The following is a 16472-nucleotide window of genomic DNA, read 5'->3' as shown; positions in this document are numbered from 1 at the left end:
GTGGGAATCCCTAACGTCAAAATGTATGCTCCTACCACACTCTTTTACCTCATTCACGGTCTGTTTACATGCATTTCTTTCTCTCGCTGTTCAACTGTTATATTGAATTTTATGGGAGAGGATGGAAGCATGAAGAGATGTGTTATACTGTTCGTACCTGTTTACTTTGAAATGACCAGTGTTGGCAGCCTAAGATGCGCTGAGCATATTTCGTTTTCCATTCACCAATATATTGCAAACTGGGGTATCAATAACAACAAACTTCTGGCAAAACTCGAATTTTTAAAATATATCCTAAATAGTAATATAGCAATGAAGTATACATAGAAGTTGAATGATACGGGCTTCTGGGCGAAAGAAAGAAAGAACAGTATTACTGCCATGTAATGCTTGGTGTCATCAACTACATATAGGGTTATAGATTTAGTTTCAGTTGTTAGTTTCGATTGCTAGTGTGAAGTCCAAATGTATCTGTTGGATCATTGTAATCTGTTGGTACAAATGATGAGGAGATTTCATGCGTGCTGGAGAGAGAGATTGTCAAATTTCATTTCCATCGGGCTTTTCCTTGCTCCCAAATAAATAAATAGATCACTTAAAGTACTGTTGTTGTGCCGTTTAATTCTACTATGTCACATCATTACACTCTCACAAAGTAACTATTTTCATAGTCTCATTTGCACCAAAGTGTATCAAACGATATAATACAGATACGTATTTCGGAATGTTATTTACATCCTTCCTCAGTGTTTCGACCGATAACCGATACTCTGAGGAAGGTACGTTTGATACACTTTGTTAAAATAGTGACTGTGAAAATAGTGACTTTGTGAGAGTGTAATGATGTGACAAAGTAGAATTAAACGGTACAACAACAATACTATTAGTGACAATATTCTACTAGCAGCTCAAACGGAAATCTAGTAAAAAAATGATTACTTTTGGTCTGCAGAAAATAATATTTTCACTCGGAATGTTATATACTGTCCGAAAGCTACAAACTTCCGTTACAAAACGCATTTGGTTTGAGTTTTACTTATCCCAAACGCAACGAGACATGGAGTGAATCAACTTCCAAATCGAAAAAAATAGGTGAAGTGATAATCGCCAGTCACATGTTCTCGCAGGAAACAATCAAACATGACCAAATATTGTGTACAAATAAAAGAATTACGCCTCAACTGTTGCGTACATTAAAAATATCCTTTGATCTTATAATTACTGATATTGTTGAAGCAATTTGAAAAGGCCTGAGAAAACAATTGTGTTGAATAAATTGCAGTTGTTTCTTGAGTCATGACCCAAGTTTATATAAATAAAAAACGTTTCATTCGAAAAATAAAATGAATAAAAAACTTTTCACGTAACGCCCACAACTCACAAAAAACTAACGCATGTAACGCTTTGTAGCGCCAAAAACTTATATAGAGTAGTACATGACAATTTCGTAACAACTTTAACTTACAAAATGTAACACTTGGTAACGCCTAAAATTCACTAAAAAATAACGCAACATAACACTTGTAACTTACAAATGTGTAACGCTTCGTAATGTCTATAACTCATAGAAAGTAACGTATGTAACGCTTAATAACGCCTATGATTTACAAAAAAGTAACACTTATAACGCTTATAACTTTAAAATGAGTAACAATTGTTATGAATCGTAGTAACCAAAAAGTAAAGTTCGTAACGCCTATAACATACAAAAAAGTAACCCATGTATCGCTTCGTAACCCCTATGATTCACAAAAATAACACATGTAACGCTTCGTAACGCCCATAATATACAAAAAAGTAACGCATCGAAACGCCTATAACTTACAAAAAAGTAACGCATGTATTGTTTCGTAACGTTTATAACTTACTAAAATTTCTAAGATCGGACCAAAAAAAAATTTCACATTGTAGGACTCGTATCTCTTAAAACCTCTATCTCACGGTGTAAACTACAGGATCAACAGCCCCATAATGTTTCTCAAACTTTTTTTCGTTTTTGTTTCTGATTTCGGAGGGATCAGGATTGCATTAACCTCGATATAGAGGAAGTCGCCAATTTGAGTTTGGTGGTGACTTGAAACATCAAAACCTTCTCGTCGAACCCATTCTAAAATACCCATATGTAGAGGTTTGAAACAGTATCGACAAAAATAATCATCCTCTAACCAAGCTGGTTGATGTGCTCTGATTAACACGTTCAAACATCAGTCAATTTAATCCAATTTATTACAAGTATGTACTTATTATGAAGAGCAAATACTTTTGCTATGCTTGTTTGGGTTAAATGTTTTCAAAACTACTGGTTGTTAAATATCGATGATCAGACTCAGCATTACCATAATTTTAAACGTTTAGAACTAGGTGATTTGAAAATGGATTTATACTATTTCTCGATGAACATTAGACAGTTTCTCTTTGTTCGTACTGATAAAAATATGATAGTATTAGTTATTATTTTTGGCAAAAAGTTAGAGAGATGGATCGCTAAGAATACCGTAATAATCGAAAGATAAAGTAAACAAAGAGAATCTGTCATTTGCAGCTAGGGCCAAATCTGATGTTCATCGAGAAATAATATAAATCCATCTTTAAATCACCTAGTTAGAAGCGTTTAAAATTACAGTAATACTAAACCTACTTTTTAAGTACAGCGTTTTCTGTTAACCGGTGAACCAAAATTAATAGCGAATTGCAATGCAGCGAACATCCACAACAAACGAACACATATTTGGCAGCGCCGCACTGAACACCGACCAGATGACTACTATTTTTAATGCCAACATTATGCTTCATAGGACTACATAACTTTCTAATCATTTAATAAGGTTACATGATTATTGTTTAGTTCAATAATAGTCGCTAAGGTCTTACGCTGCAAAGTAGTTCATTGTGTTTTGTCACATACAATGAAAAAGAAGCATCAATGATTATCTTTATAACACAACTTCGAACTGAATCCATTTGCAAGTCATCATTTTGCTCGTAAATGGAGTTTCCAGTAAGCGCACGACCCCATCGACAAATGAATCCATTTTTAAGCTTACAATATTTACGCAGAGAGATGAAGCTTGTCATAAATAACAAATCAGTTAGTAAATTATATATATATATATATATATATATATATATATATATATATATATATATATATATATATATATATATATATATATATATATATATATATATATATATATATATATATATATATATATATATGTTAATTTCAAACTAAAATATGACTGTTTCAAATCAATTTCTCCCTTCAACACCTCAGTTTGATGTAAATCAAAATTTTGATCTATCCACACGAAAAAAAATATTGTTCCGGCTAATTTTCTTGTTGAAATAAATCACCGATTTATTGCATATCAATATCAGCAGAGTTGATTTTATTGACAATATATATGTTTATTAAATTCTTATTTACTTCTATGTTAAGAAAACAATTCGATAGTCCCACGACAAAAGGGCCTAACTGCAAATGAGAGCCTCTCTTTGTTCACTTTCTCTTTTGATTATTACGGAGCAATTATTGCAAATTTTCTAAAGTTACCAATATAAATCGAAAGCTTGTAGTTTGACCTTAAAAGTGTATCGAAGAGTGAAGCGTCAAATATAAAATCAGTTCGGTAAATCGTGAAAGAAAAAGTAAACAAAGAGAAACTGTCGTTTGCAGTTAGGCCCTTTTGTTGTGGGACGGTCGAATTGATTCATTTTATCTATATCTTATTTGTGTAATGATACAACGAAGTTTATTGTTCAAATGAAACCTATCTGTTTTAATTCTTATAAACCAGAACAATTGTTTCGCCTGTAGGTATTGATAATAAATAATATTAGAAACTGCATATCATTCCGTAGCACGTTTTCTGCATAACAAATCTTTTATGCTGGTTATCTCTGTATTGACCGGACAGAAAGGGCACTGAATCATTTGATACTACAGAAAGTAATATATCAGAGCTTGATTGTGGTATGTAAATTTTTTGGTTATTATAAATATGAGTAATTGAAATTACTAAAATATATATAAAACGAAGAAAAATGTATCAAAAATTATTTTGAAAGAAATCATTTTACTTTTTGAAAGAAATCATTTTACTCTTAAAAACAAAACAAAATGTAAAATTTTAACAAGCAAAATCATAAGTGGAAATACTAATCAATTTAAGTTCATATTTTGTCATTTATTTCAACTGACAAATATATAAGTTCAAAACACTACAGATATTATCTCTATCTAGAGTTAGTTCACTTTAAACTGATTTTGAAAACAAAATTCACTATAAAATTGTTTGTCCAGAATTTGACAGGAGCGCACAAGTAAAAGATTTGCTATCTTTATCAAAATATTCATTGAAACTACTAAGAACACTAAGAAAAATAAATTTCTAGTGTTAAAGTTTCAAGCAACAAAATTTGATTAATCAAACCAATACTTTTTTCACTGTTTAAATGACGTAAATCGTAGTGTGAAACCTAAATTCAGTTATATTTACAATATTTTGCTCTGCGTGCTCAAGTAATGCTTTCGAATCAAGTTAAATGTGGCAAATCCATCAAAAAATCACCGAGTTACAAGCAGAGTTGCCATTTTAAAATCTGTGTTTCAACTTGAAAAATCTGTGTACCACATAATCTCGATCATAATCTGTGAAAATCTGTGAAATACATTTTGAACATCTGTCATTTTAATGAAATATTGTAGAAATCTGTAAATTATAATAAAATCTGTGTTCTGTACACAGACTCTGTGTGGAAAAAATGGCTTGCCGATAGTTCTGAATTGACCTACTAGTTACCATAGAATAAACAGGTGATCAGTATATAATATACTCAAGCAAAAACGGTGTGCAGCAGGTGGAAGAAAATGACATCCACACATAGCACAAAACCGAGTATCCAGCAAGCGAATGAATGTAACTCAGTTTGTCATTCACTAGACAAGCTACCTGGTTTTTGTTGAGAGCTTTGTTGCAACCGACTAACGTTAAAATGGTAAAATAGATTCCACTTTGAGCGAAAGTTCATACTGCCTTAGAACGAGCGGTATTTTCTTATGCATGACGCGAAACTTTTCTATACCGATTGAAGCAGAACTGCTACTAAATGAAATTCGAGGTGTAGAGCAGCGATCGAAACTAAAGATGGACTATTCATTCGCGAACGTTTCAAAAGAACTAGTTCTTTTAAATAAATGAATGACCAATAGTTTTTTGAGAACGGTAATTCTTCAGTTCAAAATCGTGGACCTTTTTTTTGCTCGCTCTATCTTTTTCTAGAACGGTGTCTCGGTTAGTGTTCTAACAAGCAAACTAACTATGAAAAGAACGAACGAACGAACGGCTCTCGAGAACTAGTTCTTTTAATAGAACTCTGCATCACTGAACGGTTCTTTGAAATAAACTGTTTTGTCCTCTAATCTCTAATCGAAACCGTTGGCCGTGCGTGAAAAATCAAACGGATGACATCATGACGGCATGCTGTGATTGGCTCGTGAAAACATAGGTTGACTCAAACCAATTTTTCAATGGAATGCTATTGAAATACTGAAACTACGTTGCCATACATGTTTAAGTTTAATGTTTCCGAGTCGATTGGTTGTTAAATTATATCAATCCATCAACAAATGACTGAGTTATTATTGTTCAATATTATGACATAAAAAGGTTACGCTTTTTTGGAAACTTTTGATTGACAATTTGTGTTTGTTGAAACTGATCTCATTTTATACATTTTGGACTGTGTTTGGATTTATCCCCAACCAAACATCAGGAAACAAAGCGGAACAGGGTTGATTTAGTAACTCAGACCAATTGTTTTGAGCATATTAGCGAATGCGCTGTGTTTATCCAACAAATAACACCTATGAACATGTTTAAACATACAATAGAACGGTTAGCTGGTAAGAAAAATTAAACACTTAAACAAAAACGACTGGAAACATGAAATGCCAACAGTATTACGTTAACGGTAGCAGCTCTTAGTAGTGATAAACCTACAACAAATATGTAATAACACCGGCTAAACTATTTCGTCTGAAACTGATAACTAAGGTAGTACAGCGTAGTTGAGCATCCGACGTCTAGCGATTCTATCTCGCGCTTGGATTAATATAACATACATAGGCTTACTTGTAGAAGCGTCGATGCAAAACGAAACAACAGGAAACATTACGCCCAATGAACACTCGATAATCTCAATAGTCCGCCGATTGGCGGGGTACTTAAACTTGTGTTCCAACTTCACTTTACTCGGTCCGATTGTGAAAGTCATCTCCAGTGTATTACGTGAGCACTCCGTCCAGAGCATCGTTCATCAATTGTTGTATTGCGATTAATTAAAAGTACGATCGATAAAGCGATCGCGTTCCACGCAAATTGGACAAAAAAATAGCCGGCAAAACTCGAGTACATTCAAGTGATCCCCGCGGTGCAATTGCTTTTCTACTCCCTCGTGAATCGCTTTCGATTGGAACGGTACGCGTACCGGAAGTTTCTATTTTTTCTTTTTCTATTAGTGACGGGGAGCTCCGGTATCGAAAAAGTAGGCAAATTTCCCAAACAACAGCATAGCTGGATTCTGTTGTGCCGGCCGTGATGCATTTGTTTCTCCTTCTCGCCACCCCTGTAATGCAGCAATCAAGGTTTGATGGATACCAAACACTAACGAACGGTCTGCTCCCGATTCCACGGACACATGTGACCGGTTTGGTGATTTCGATTTCGTTTGTGACGCGCGAGGAACTACGGTTCAGGTGGAAAAATGTTCGAGAAAGCAAACGGAACCGGTTTGCTGAGTTTATTGGGATCGTGTGATCTAGAACATTAGAAAATGGTTCACCGAAGGAAGAGAGGAAATTTGCCAGAACATAAGAATGGGAGCAAAGACATGCCGAACTAGTTAACCCTAATGTGAATAGTTCTAGAGCAAGACTGCACATGTATCCCAAAAGCACGACGTGATGCATCATTATGCTTTAGTAACTCTCACCAGCTGCTTGATAATCGCTGTTCAATTTATAACAGATAAGATTCGACATTGCTCATTTAGGACTAGAAGAATTCACTCTGATCATGCAATACTATATTTCTAGAGTTTACGTATAATTTAGAGATCTAATTATGCGTGACACGAAAACCTATATAATTAAAGGTATAAGAATTCAATCTGGTTTGGAAATTATTCATTTCAATTCCTAGAATCGTTTCCTAAACATTATAAAGAAATTTTCTTTATAGTACAGTTTTGGAACGTTTTTAATACGAGTTAAAAAGAATTTATTGCTACACATTTTGGTATTCAACCGAACAAAGATTTTGGATTGTGATTTAAACTAGTTTAACTCGTATTTGGAATCGAGAAAAGGCTGTTGTAAATGTGATTTTGAAACCAATATTAATTTCACTTTGAATAGCGTGCATGCATAAACATGATTCCAATTTGTAGTTTTTACTGGTTGTTGTTGATTGAAAAACAAACTCTTTTCTGATCCTTGGTTTCCTTTTTCGAAAAAGCCGGAAGTCAATTGCTGTTAGCAAACCTCCGGTACAGCAGCACTCGAAAAGTTCCATGTTACAAATTAGTGCAACTTGTTAGTCCTACACGGAAAAGCCAGCGACCGCAAAGCAACTGAAATCTTAGTTGTTTTTCTGAATTTGATTGGATAAAATTTGGTACAACTAAACGATTGTTATTTTTACTAAACTGTCATTTTTGATTTATCGTGTTGACAGTTTAGCAATGACATCTAGCAAAGACACGTACCACAAACGACATACACCCTAAACGGAAAATGAAACGTTTCAATGAAGTATCATTCGTGCAACTGAGCAATGACACAATCCTAGCAAAGTTACCTGACTGCATGAAAGCAAAAACTGTCTCAGTTGTTTAAACCAATTCTTCAGTAATTTGAACTTAAGATGCAAAGCCTTGGTATTACATTCCTGCAGTGGAATTTGACCTTCTGTTTCAACAGACTTCGCAGCCGATTCATAGTGTACAGAACCATTGCATGGCTAGGTACTACGATCCTACTGAAACTACGAATTCTTCCAGGTCCGGACTCGAATAGACGACAACTGGTTTGTTAGACCAGTGCCCTATGCATTGAACCGCCAACCCGGGTGAACTTAAGATGACTATTGCAATAAATATGTTTTACTGTTAGTATCTTCGGGAGGCAGTTAAATGTTAAAAATTTAAACTTCGAAATGTTACCTAAGTAGCTGCTTATAGCTATAACACTAAGCTCACAAATGATGTAGAAATGCAACAATAGATTAGGATTCCGAAGAGTTAACCAGCAAAATATTCACAGGGTATTAAGAAATTTTTACTCCACTTGTAGGATGGCTCGCTGAAGAGTATTTCTAATTCCGTATTCAAGAATGTATCTAATAAGCCTAATGCTAGATGTGCACTTTCATGAAAATACAAATACTATCGCTTCACTTCAGCAGTAATTTTTAGGCGTTAAGCGTAGTTAATTACATTGACATGAACTGTCCGCCAATACATAACTCACAGATGAAATTAGAACATTTATACTGTGGGAATATCTATCCAGTTCATGGAAAACCTGTTTCATAATTAACTCTTAACACATGGATCAATAAGTCCCGAGACTAACAATGGAAACAACATTTTTTTTGCAAATTTTTTTTTATTCATCAACATAATCACCTTTTAGGGTGATACAATGGTTCCAACGTGTTTCCAATTTTTCAATACCATGTTTATAAAAAAATTTATCTTTCGCTTCAAAATAAGCTTCAGTTTCAGCGATGACCTCCTCATTTGAGCCAAATCTTTTTCCCTTGAGCATTTTTTTAAGATCAGCGAAGAGCCAGTAGTCACTGGGGGCTAAATCTGGCGAGTATGGGGGGTGGGGAAGCAGATCAAAGCCCGATTCGTTCAATTTCGCCATTGTTTTCATTGTTTTGTTCATTGGTGTTTTTGTTCCATCGAAAGCAATCGCGGCACCCACTTGGAAAAAACCTTTTTCATGCTCAATTTTTCATGAAGGATAACATAGGGAAGTGTATTTAACTTCCATATGATATCTGTGTCATCTCAGCAATCTCACGGAGCTTCACTTTATGATCTTTCATTATAATTTTTGTCACTTCACTCACATTTGTCGGTGTAACGGCTTCCACAGGTCTACCCGAGCGTTCCGCGTCATTTGTGTCGGTACGACCACGTTTAAACTGGGCGAACAACCGACAAATCGTTGCTTTTGATGAACGAAAGTCCGGAAAACATTTTTCAATCCATTGTTTCGCTTGCACGGTGTTTTTACCCATTAAAAACAATGTTTTATCAAAACACGAAACTCGGTTTTTTCCATTTTTTAAACAAACTACAAAACGACTTTACTCCAACCTCGATAACTCAGCTGTTTCTGATCGGATCGACTTAATATTTTGACCCGTATCAAGCAAAGGTTAGTACTCTAGAAAGACGTGGTTACTGGTTTACTACGAGCGCCATCTCTGCTTTAGTCTCGAGACTTATTGATCCATGTGTTATGTTCATCTGCATACTCCCACTTACATGAAACGGCCACAACGTAATTGACATGAATGACGTTCAATTGCTTTTGATACTGCGATCTTAGCATTTTAAATATTGTTTACTTCTTATTGGAATAGCTGATGAGTTGATTAAATTTTGTCGTGAATACGACTTACTTTACTATGGGGTGCCTTTTCAAAATTTTCCCTCTAAGTGATAAGTTAAACGTGTATAGCAAAAGCATTGAAGTATTTCAATAGTACACTATTGAAAAACCTGTCTCAGTTGATCCATGTCAACACCAGCCAATCAGAACGCGTTCTGAGGAAGAGAACAAAATATCTCCTGCTGTACAACAAATCGTTCGACAAAAATGTTCCGAAAAGTGTTGAATATCGTAGTGAGTTCCTCGATTTGATCCTTCTGAATGCTAGAAACGAATCCCTACAGCATATTGATAGTTTCTTTCAATGAAATGCAAATCCGAAATGAAATATCGAAATTAAATTCTATATGCTACTATTTTTATAGCCGTTAGGACCGCTCATTAGTGGAAAAGCTACAAACGAATTCACGTAAAAAGAAACCTCTCAACAAAAATTGGATCAGTTTGGATTCTATCGCCACTGCGAGCAGATTTATTTTGTGTCGTTTGCAAAGCTAGTTTCGCTTCCGACAAGAGCGATTACGTCACAGCTGCCAGTCATTTGAATGGATGACAAAAATTTGGGAGGGGAATATTTTAACATCGAATGAAATTACAATACATTTGAATGCTATACAATACATATGAATTTCATAGTCAGGGGATTTTATGGCCGCTTGCTGATTGTGTCGTGGATGAAGTCCTTCCGGTGTTCCTTCACAGTGGTTGTGCCGCGGTCAACATCCCAGGGAGGCGCCCCCCGCGAATGGCCTACGGAAAGATGAGGCGTCTCGGCTGGTTGTCAGCTTCTGTGGTGTCACCCTCTGATGTCGATTATTTTATTTCGGATTTGCATTTCATTGAAAGGAACTATCCGGATGCTGTACGCGATTCATTCCTGCATTTCAGAAGGACCAAATTGTGGAACTCACTACGATATTAAACACTGTTCGGAACAATTTCTCGAACGATTTGTTGTACAGCAGCAGATATTTTGTTCTCTTCCTCAGAAAGCGTTCTGATTGGCTGGTGTACTATTGAAATACTTCAATGCTTTTTCTATACACGCTTAAATTGACAAATTTCGATTCTATTGGTAGTTAGACTATATAAATCCTTCCACAGATCACTGAGCTATGAGCTTTACAAAAAAACGAGAAAGGAAAACGCGCCTTATGAATTATGCTCTTTGATTCTCGTTTATACCAAACATTTCAGAAAAGTTTATTTTTGAATTATTTGAGATTATGTCACACAACTAAATAGTTTATCATAAAATTTGGATCATATTTCCGATGGCATGTAGCAAAAATTATGTTGATTCGTTAGATACAATAAGAGATATTCACGATCAAAAACTTATAACTCTCTCAGAGGGTAAATTTTGAAAAGGCACCCCATAGTAAAGTAAGTCGTATTCACGACAAAAAGTAAACTTATTCAATTTTTTTACATTATAAAGCATCATTTAAAGAATATTTCGTTAAATTTCCCTATATTAATATTGAAAAATAAGGCGGTAACAGAGCATTCCCCAAAACCTCTTTTGAGATTCACGTTGCGCGATGACCACGATAACTCGGCGCAGAATTAGCTGTAATCAAAAATGTTCTTAAATTTACCGAAAGTACGAGTTATTTCTCCCCCCTCCGTTATTATTCTCATGTTATTATTTTGATTTTTTAGCAGTTCGTGGCATATTGAAGCAAAAAACGCGATCTTAAGCTAAATTTTTCGCCAATTTTGAGATAAAAAACTACCATAGTATGAAAATTAAAAAATTTCGAAAACGTAGGAAAGAGGTATTTTATACCAAGAAAATATGTTCCAAGTTTGAAAAGAATCGGTTCAGTAGATTTTGCAGGATCGTGTTCATGGACTTCGAAAATTTTTTTTTCAGAAAAACGCGTTCATAGCTTCGAATAGAGATGGGCAATTCGTTCGCGAACGCCTCATAAGAACTAGTTATTTTGAAAGAATGAATGACCAATCGTTCTTTTTTTTTGAGAACGGTAATTCTTTAGTTCAAAGTCGTGGACCTTTTTTTCGCTCGCTCAATTTTTTACGAGACTCATTGTCATTCACGAAATAAGAGAAAGAACGAACGGCTCTCGAGAACTAGTTCTTTTAATAGAACTCTGAAACACTGAACGGTTCTTTGAAATGAACTGTTTTGCCCATCTCTAGTTTCGAAGATAAAAGAGGTGCCACTCTGGGGCACAGTTTTTCGATAGTTTTGTTCCGATTGGTTTGGAAATTTTGACACAAAATTTTTGAAATGAAAAACTACAAGAAAATGCAATAAAAAAATATTTTCCGAAACTGTTTATCCCTTACCCCTTCTTGAATTTGTGTATGGGAAGCTAAAATTGAAGGATATTCTATCGTTTCTTACCCAATGTGGTGAGGAGCTATAGTCAGAGAGGGACATCGTTCTTCCTGGAGTAAATAAAAAGTTTTTAACAGATTGCTTGTCAACTCTTATTTGTCCCGGGTTGGCAGTTCAATGCATAGGACGTTGGTCTTACAAGCCAGTTGTCGTATGTTCGAGCCCCGACCTAGAAGGATTCTTAGTGTCAGTAGGATCCATAATACTAGCCATGCAATGATTCTGTACACTAAGAATCGGCTGCGAAGTCTGATGAAACAGAAAGACCAAATTCCACAAAAGGAATGTAATGCCAGAACTTTGCTTTGCTTGTCAACTCTTATTGGATGCCGAATTTACTGCTGTTCTTAAATAATGCGAATCTTTTGCATTCTTCTGGAAGTGCAGAATGGTGTCGTTTTTATAGAAAGGGCGTAGACTATAGTGTGTTTTGTGACATGCAGGTCGTTCAGCATCCTTTCGAGAACGCACAACGATTTGTTTTTTAAGTTTTGTGCAGTTTTCCTATCTCACCCATTCCACAATTCCCTTCCATGTTCCTTTTATTCTTCCCTTTTCATCAAGAAAACGATGACAAGCCACGGCAAAACACAAATTTCCAAATAACTAGGGGAACGTGCCACTTGAGCCAATTAGTTCTGATTCCTGATTGCTGATTGGTACGATTTAGCCAGCTACCTATATCAATGCGGTTCTGGACTGGTATGCTACTGACAAGATCAATTTTGATTTTGAATTTCTTGCTTACCTTACCCAGCCTAGTCCTGTTGAGAACAGCTGGAACATGTCTGTTTGCTTGCAAAATCATTCGTAACGAGTGCATTTAGGTGACTCGTTAGGTCTGTATGAATCCCCTGTATTTAGTTCTACCCAGGGCTTTTTTGTGGAAAATTTAGAAAAATATCACATAAAATAGTCTACTTTAATGCCTTTTATATCAACTTTTAGAAATTGGGCCTTTTTAAAATAACAAAACGGCTATTGCTGGTTGTTTAAAACCGGGATGTTATTGCTCAAACCGGGAGCGGGTCATGTTCCGCCGTCGGAAGCGGCGGCCTCTTGCATACAAACCTGTAACCGCCTCGTTTGCCCGGTCTACTCAAAGCTAGGATTCTTTGCAGTAGTTAGGTCCGAACGAGCGGTAGCGAGGTCGGACAGCACACGAATCAAATCGATGTGGCGAAGCCGCAGTAAATATTTTTTATTTAGTAAACGGAAAATACCACATACATTTGCTTGGTAGATACCTATGGAATTGCTTTGATGATTAGTGGGTAATAGTCAACAAGTTTCTTTGGGAACTCCGTTCTGAGGTTCATGAATCAATCTTCATTCAAGAAGTACAATTGTAGGTCAACAAAACGGGCGTTAACGTTATCATCTTTAATTTTTCTTCATTTTAAAACGATTCTCATTACGATTTTAAGACAATTGCAGAAATCGGCGAAATGACCCTTTCGGTGAAATGGCTTTCGGCGAAATGACATTCGGCGAAGTGGCCCATTCGGCGAAATGACTTTCGGCGAAACGGCTTTTGGCGAAAAGGCTTTTGGCGACATGACCCTCATCCGCTCAAATCATGGTGTATTAGATTTAGACTAAAATGTGATTATTTTGGGTATGGTTGCTACAAACAAATTTTTGTTTTATGAAAAAATGCCGGTTGATTGAAACCAGAATGCCCAGAAAAAAATCAGTTAAAATTACCCGCTGTTATTTATTTCCATGAATGTTTTTTCTGCGTGTTACGTTAGCTTTTATTTAGCTGTTATCGATGCTGCGTTAAGATACTTTCATGTATTCTTTCACGCAATTGCACCAATCCAGTTAAAGCGTATGGAGTTTGATTCGCAATCCATTTGGAAAACGTATAAGTCCTTTAACGACTGGTTTTAGATTGTTGTATTGTAATGGACGACTTTTCTCAGTCTAAAAAGTGAGACAGACGATTTGTTTTTAAATTTGCCTGACGTTTCGGCCGTTTTTAATGGCCTTTTTCAAGGGAAAACTACGGAAGTAGAGTTTATTTAAGATTTGGTTGTTTGAGAAAGCATATTTTTACAAATATAAAATGCATTCTGGGAACTTACTTAGTCTTGTCGTTTTTGTCGATCTCGTTTATTGCAAACGGTAAGAAGTTTGTTGTAGTCTTTTTTTTCTTCAAAATAATGGAACGGATTCTGTATTAACGGCATTAAATTTCCTTTAACTGTATTTTTGATGGTCATAACACTTTTATCTGCGCGCAATGCTATCTGGTATTGAATTTGCTATGAGTACAATTGTAGATTGTGAGCCAACTGGTGTTGTTGGTGTGTGTTACAGAAGCTCTATTTGTTTGTTTGGTGAAACTACCCTGAGTAAGTTTCAGTTTTTTCAAGCGAAAACGACATTAGTAATTTTCGATTTTCAAGGAAAATCGTATATTGTACAGTGTCGATATTCAACCGAAGCTTCGAGAATAGATAATGTTAGTAAACGATAACATAGAAAATAATTTTCCCTGTTGGTGCTCGTATCTATAGTAGTTCTATGATTACTTCGATGTATCATATTTTTGACAAAATATATCAAAGCAGAAACGAGGATTGAAATTCAACAGATTCACCCTACAGACGGTATTTTGGTTTCGTCTTGTCATAGGGGACCGAGCGGCGTTGGCATTGATACTCTCTTTGGTATAATGAGAGATGAAAATGCTTCGTTTATCTTCGTTTGCTTTGGATGCGATCATTTACGAATGGGATAGTAAAAAAATAAACAAATTATTATGCTTGATGATATTTTTATGAATCTAATTCTCTTTTCACACACTTAGAAAGAACATATGTTCATTATTTCATGGCCACTGTGAATTATTATGTTTTGTAGAACTTCAATCGGCAAGACTAGTCGCCGCCATTCATCGATCCTTCCGTTTCCTTTCTTTTGCTGACTTCTTAAAAAATATTCAAATATATTATAGTATATAATAGTACCTTTTCGAATAACTGTATAAATTTTTTTCTGACCATCTTTCACACAACTCTCAAACTCTACTAGAAAGGACATCGACCGCACAAGGTATAGATCTGAAACTGTTGAGGAGCAATTCACAATCTTAGGAAACCAGCAAATGTTGCAAAACGTAAAAGCATTTTTTCCGCGATTATTGAGCGGAAGTCTAGAAGACAAATATCAGTTTATTTAGTATATTTTTCTAAATTGATAGTTTTTTCCAAAATCCAGAAACACAACCGAAAAAACTGAACTGCGTAATTCAGCAAAAACTCGAGTTCTTTGGATTTAATTTCCAAATATTTTGAAAACGACTACTTCTTTGAGAAAAGTTTTTTTGAACTTATTTGTTGCTATTGATTTGTAGAATCATATTGTAGTGTTTATGAGAATATTTTTAATCAAAAACTTGAAGTTTGAATAGTTTCTAATCCGACTAACGTTAAATGCTTGTTGAAAACTAACTTGAAATGAAAATGTTGCAGAAATAATAATTCCGACAACTTCTTCAGCACCATTTTAATTCAAATTATAATCACTGAGTTACAATGATTTCAAGGGAGTTCGTGTAAAAATACATTCGCCCTTAAAAAAAACGTTTTAAGTAGAGTTGATCACTTGATGTTAGCCAACCAAATGGTTTACCGCACTCAGAACAATCATTATCCATGCCGAAGGCGTATTGCTCGTTAACTTATGTCAAAATAATTGAAGTTATTGTTTCCGAGCTCTTTTGTTCCCGGCATCAGTTCTTCATTATTATCATCCCGACTGAAGGTTGCTTATTCCTGTATACTACGAGCAATGAACAGATGTCGGATATTGCAGCCATTTAAGCTTTACTTTTATTCAAATAGTTCCAATATTTATCCAGCAGAATTAATTAGATTCTGTATCAAAATATGGGTGAATTTGATGGTACCAAAGCAGAGTCAATCTGTCTGCAAACAAAAATGCTTGCCAATATCAATTATTTTAAGTAAACACATTCGACTTTTATAATGTTAAATCATTTCAATCAATCAATCAATCAATCAACCAACTATAAAGCAATTCCATTGCTTTCTCCTAGTGCACTGCCAGTCACCCAACAGAGCCTCGATTATGTCCGTAAATGCAGTAAGCAGTGTCCATTCGGAGAAAAAAGGTACGTTCGGTTTAACTCGATGACCGGTAAGTATCGGATAAGTATAGTTTCAAGTAAGGATGCCGCAATTGTCAGTATCGAGCTGGGGTTGTTTCTAAAGACTGTACTCGAGAAAAATGCAACATTTTGTTTTGTGTTCAGATTTTTATTGGCGGGGAAAATTTTAAAGTGAAGCTAGTGTAAAGAGGAATGTTTTCATGTGAAAAATTCTTTCACAATCTGTCAAGTGGTTATGGAGATGGCAATGAGTTATGAACACGGTCGTGGAA

General features: G+C 35.3%; 1 protein-coding gene across 1 annotated transcript in view; it reads right to left on the bottom strand.

Moving 5' to 3' along the window:
• LOC131432014 (extracellular serine/threonine protein CG31145) overlaps positions 1-16472 on the bottom strand; it is a 224093-nt gene that overhangs the window by 146217 nt on the left and 61404 nt on the right. The window lies entirely within an intron of this gene.

This window comes from Malaya genurostris, chromosome 2, assembly GCF_030247185.1.
Source record: "Malaya genurostris strain Urasoe2022 chromosome 2, Malgen_1.1, whole genome shotgun sequence".
NCBI lineage: Eukaryota > Metazoa > Arthropoda > Insecta > Diptera > Culicidae > Malaya > Malaya genurostris.
This window is presented reverse-complemented; position numbering and strand designations above follow the sequence as displayed.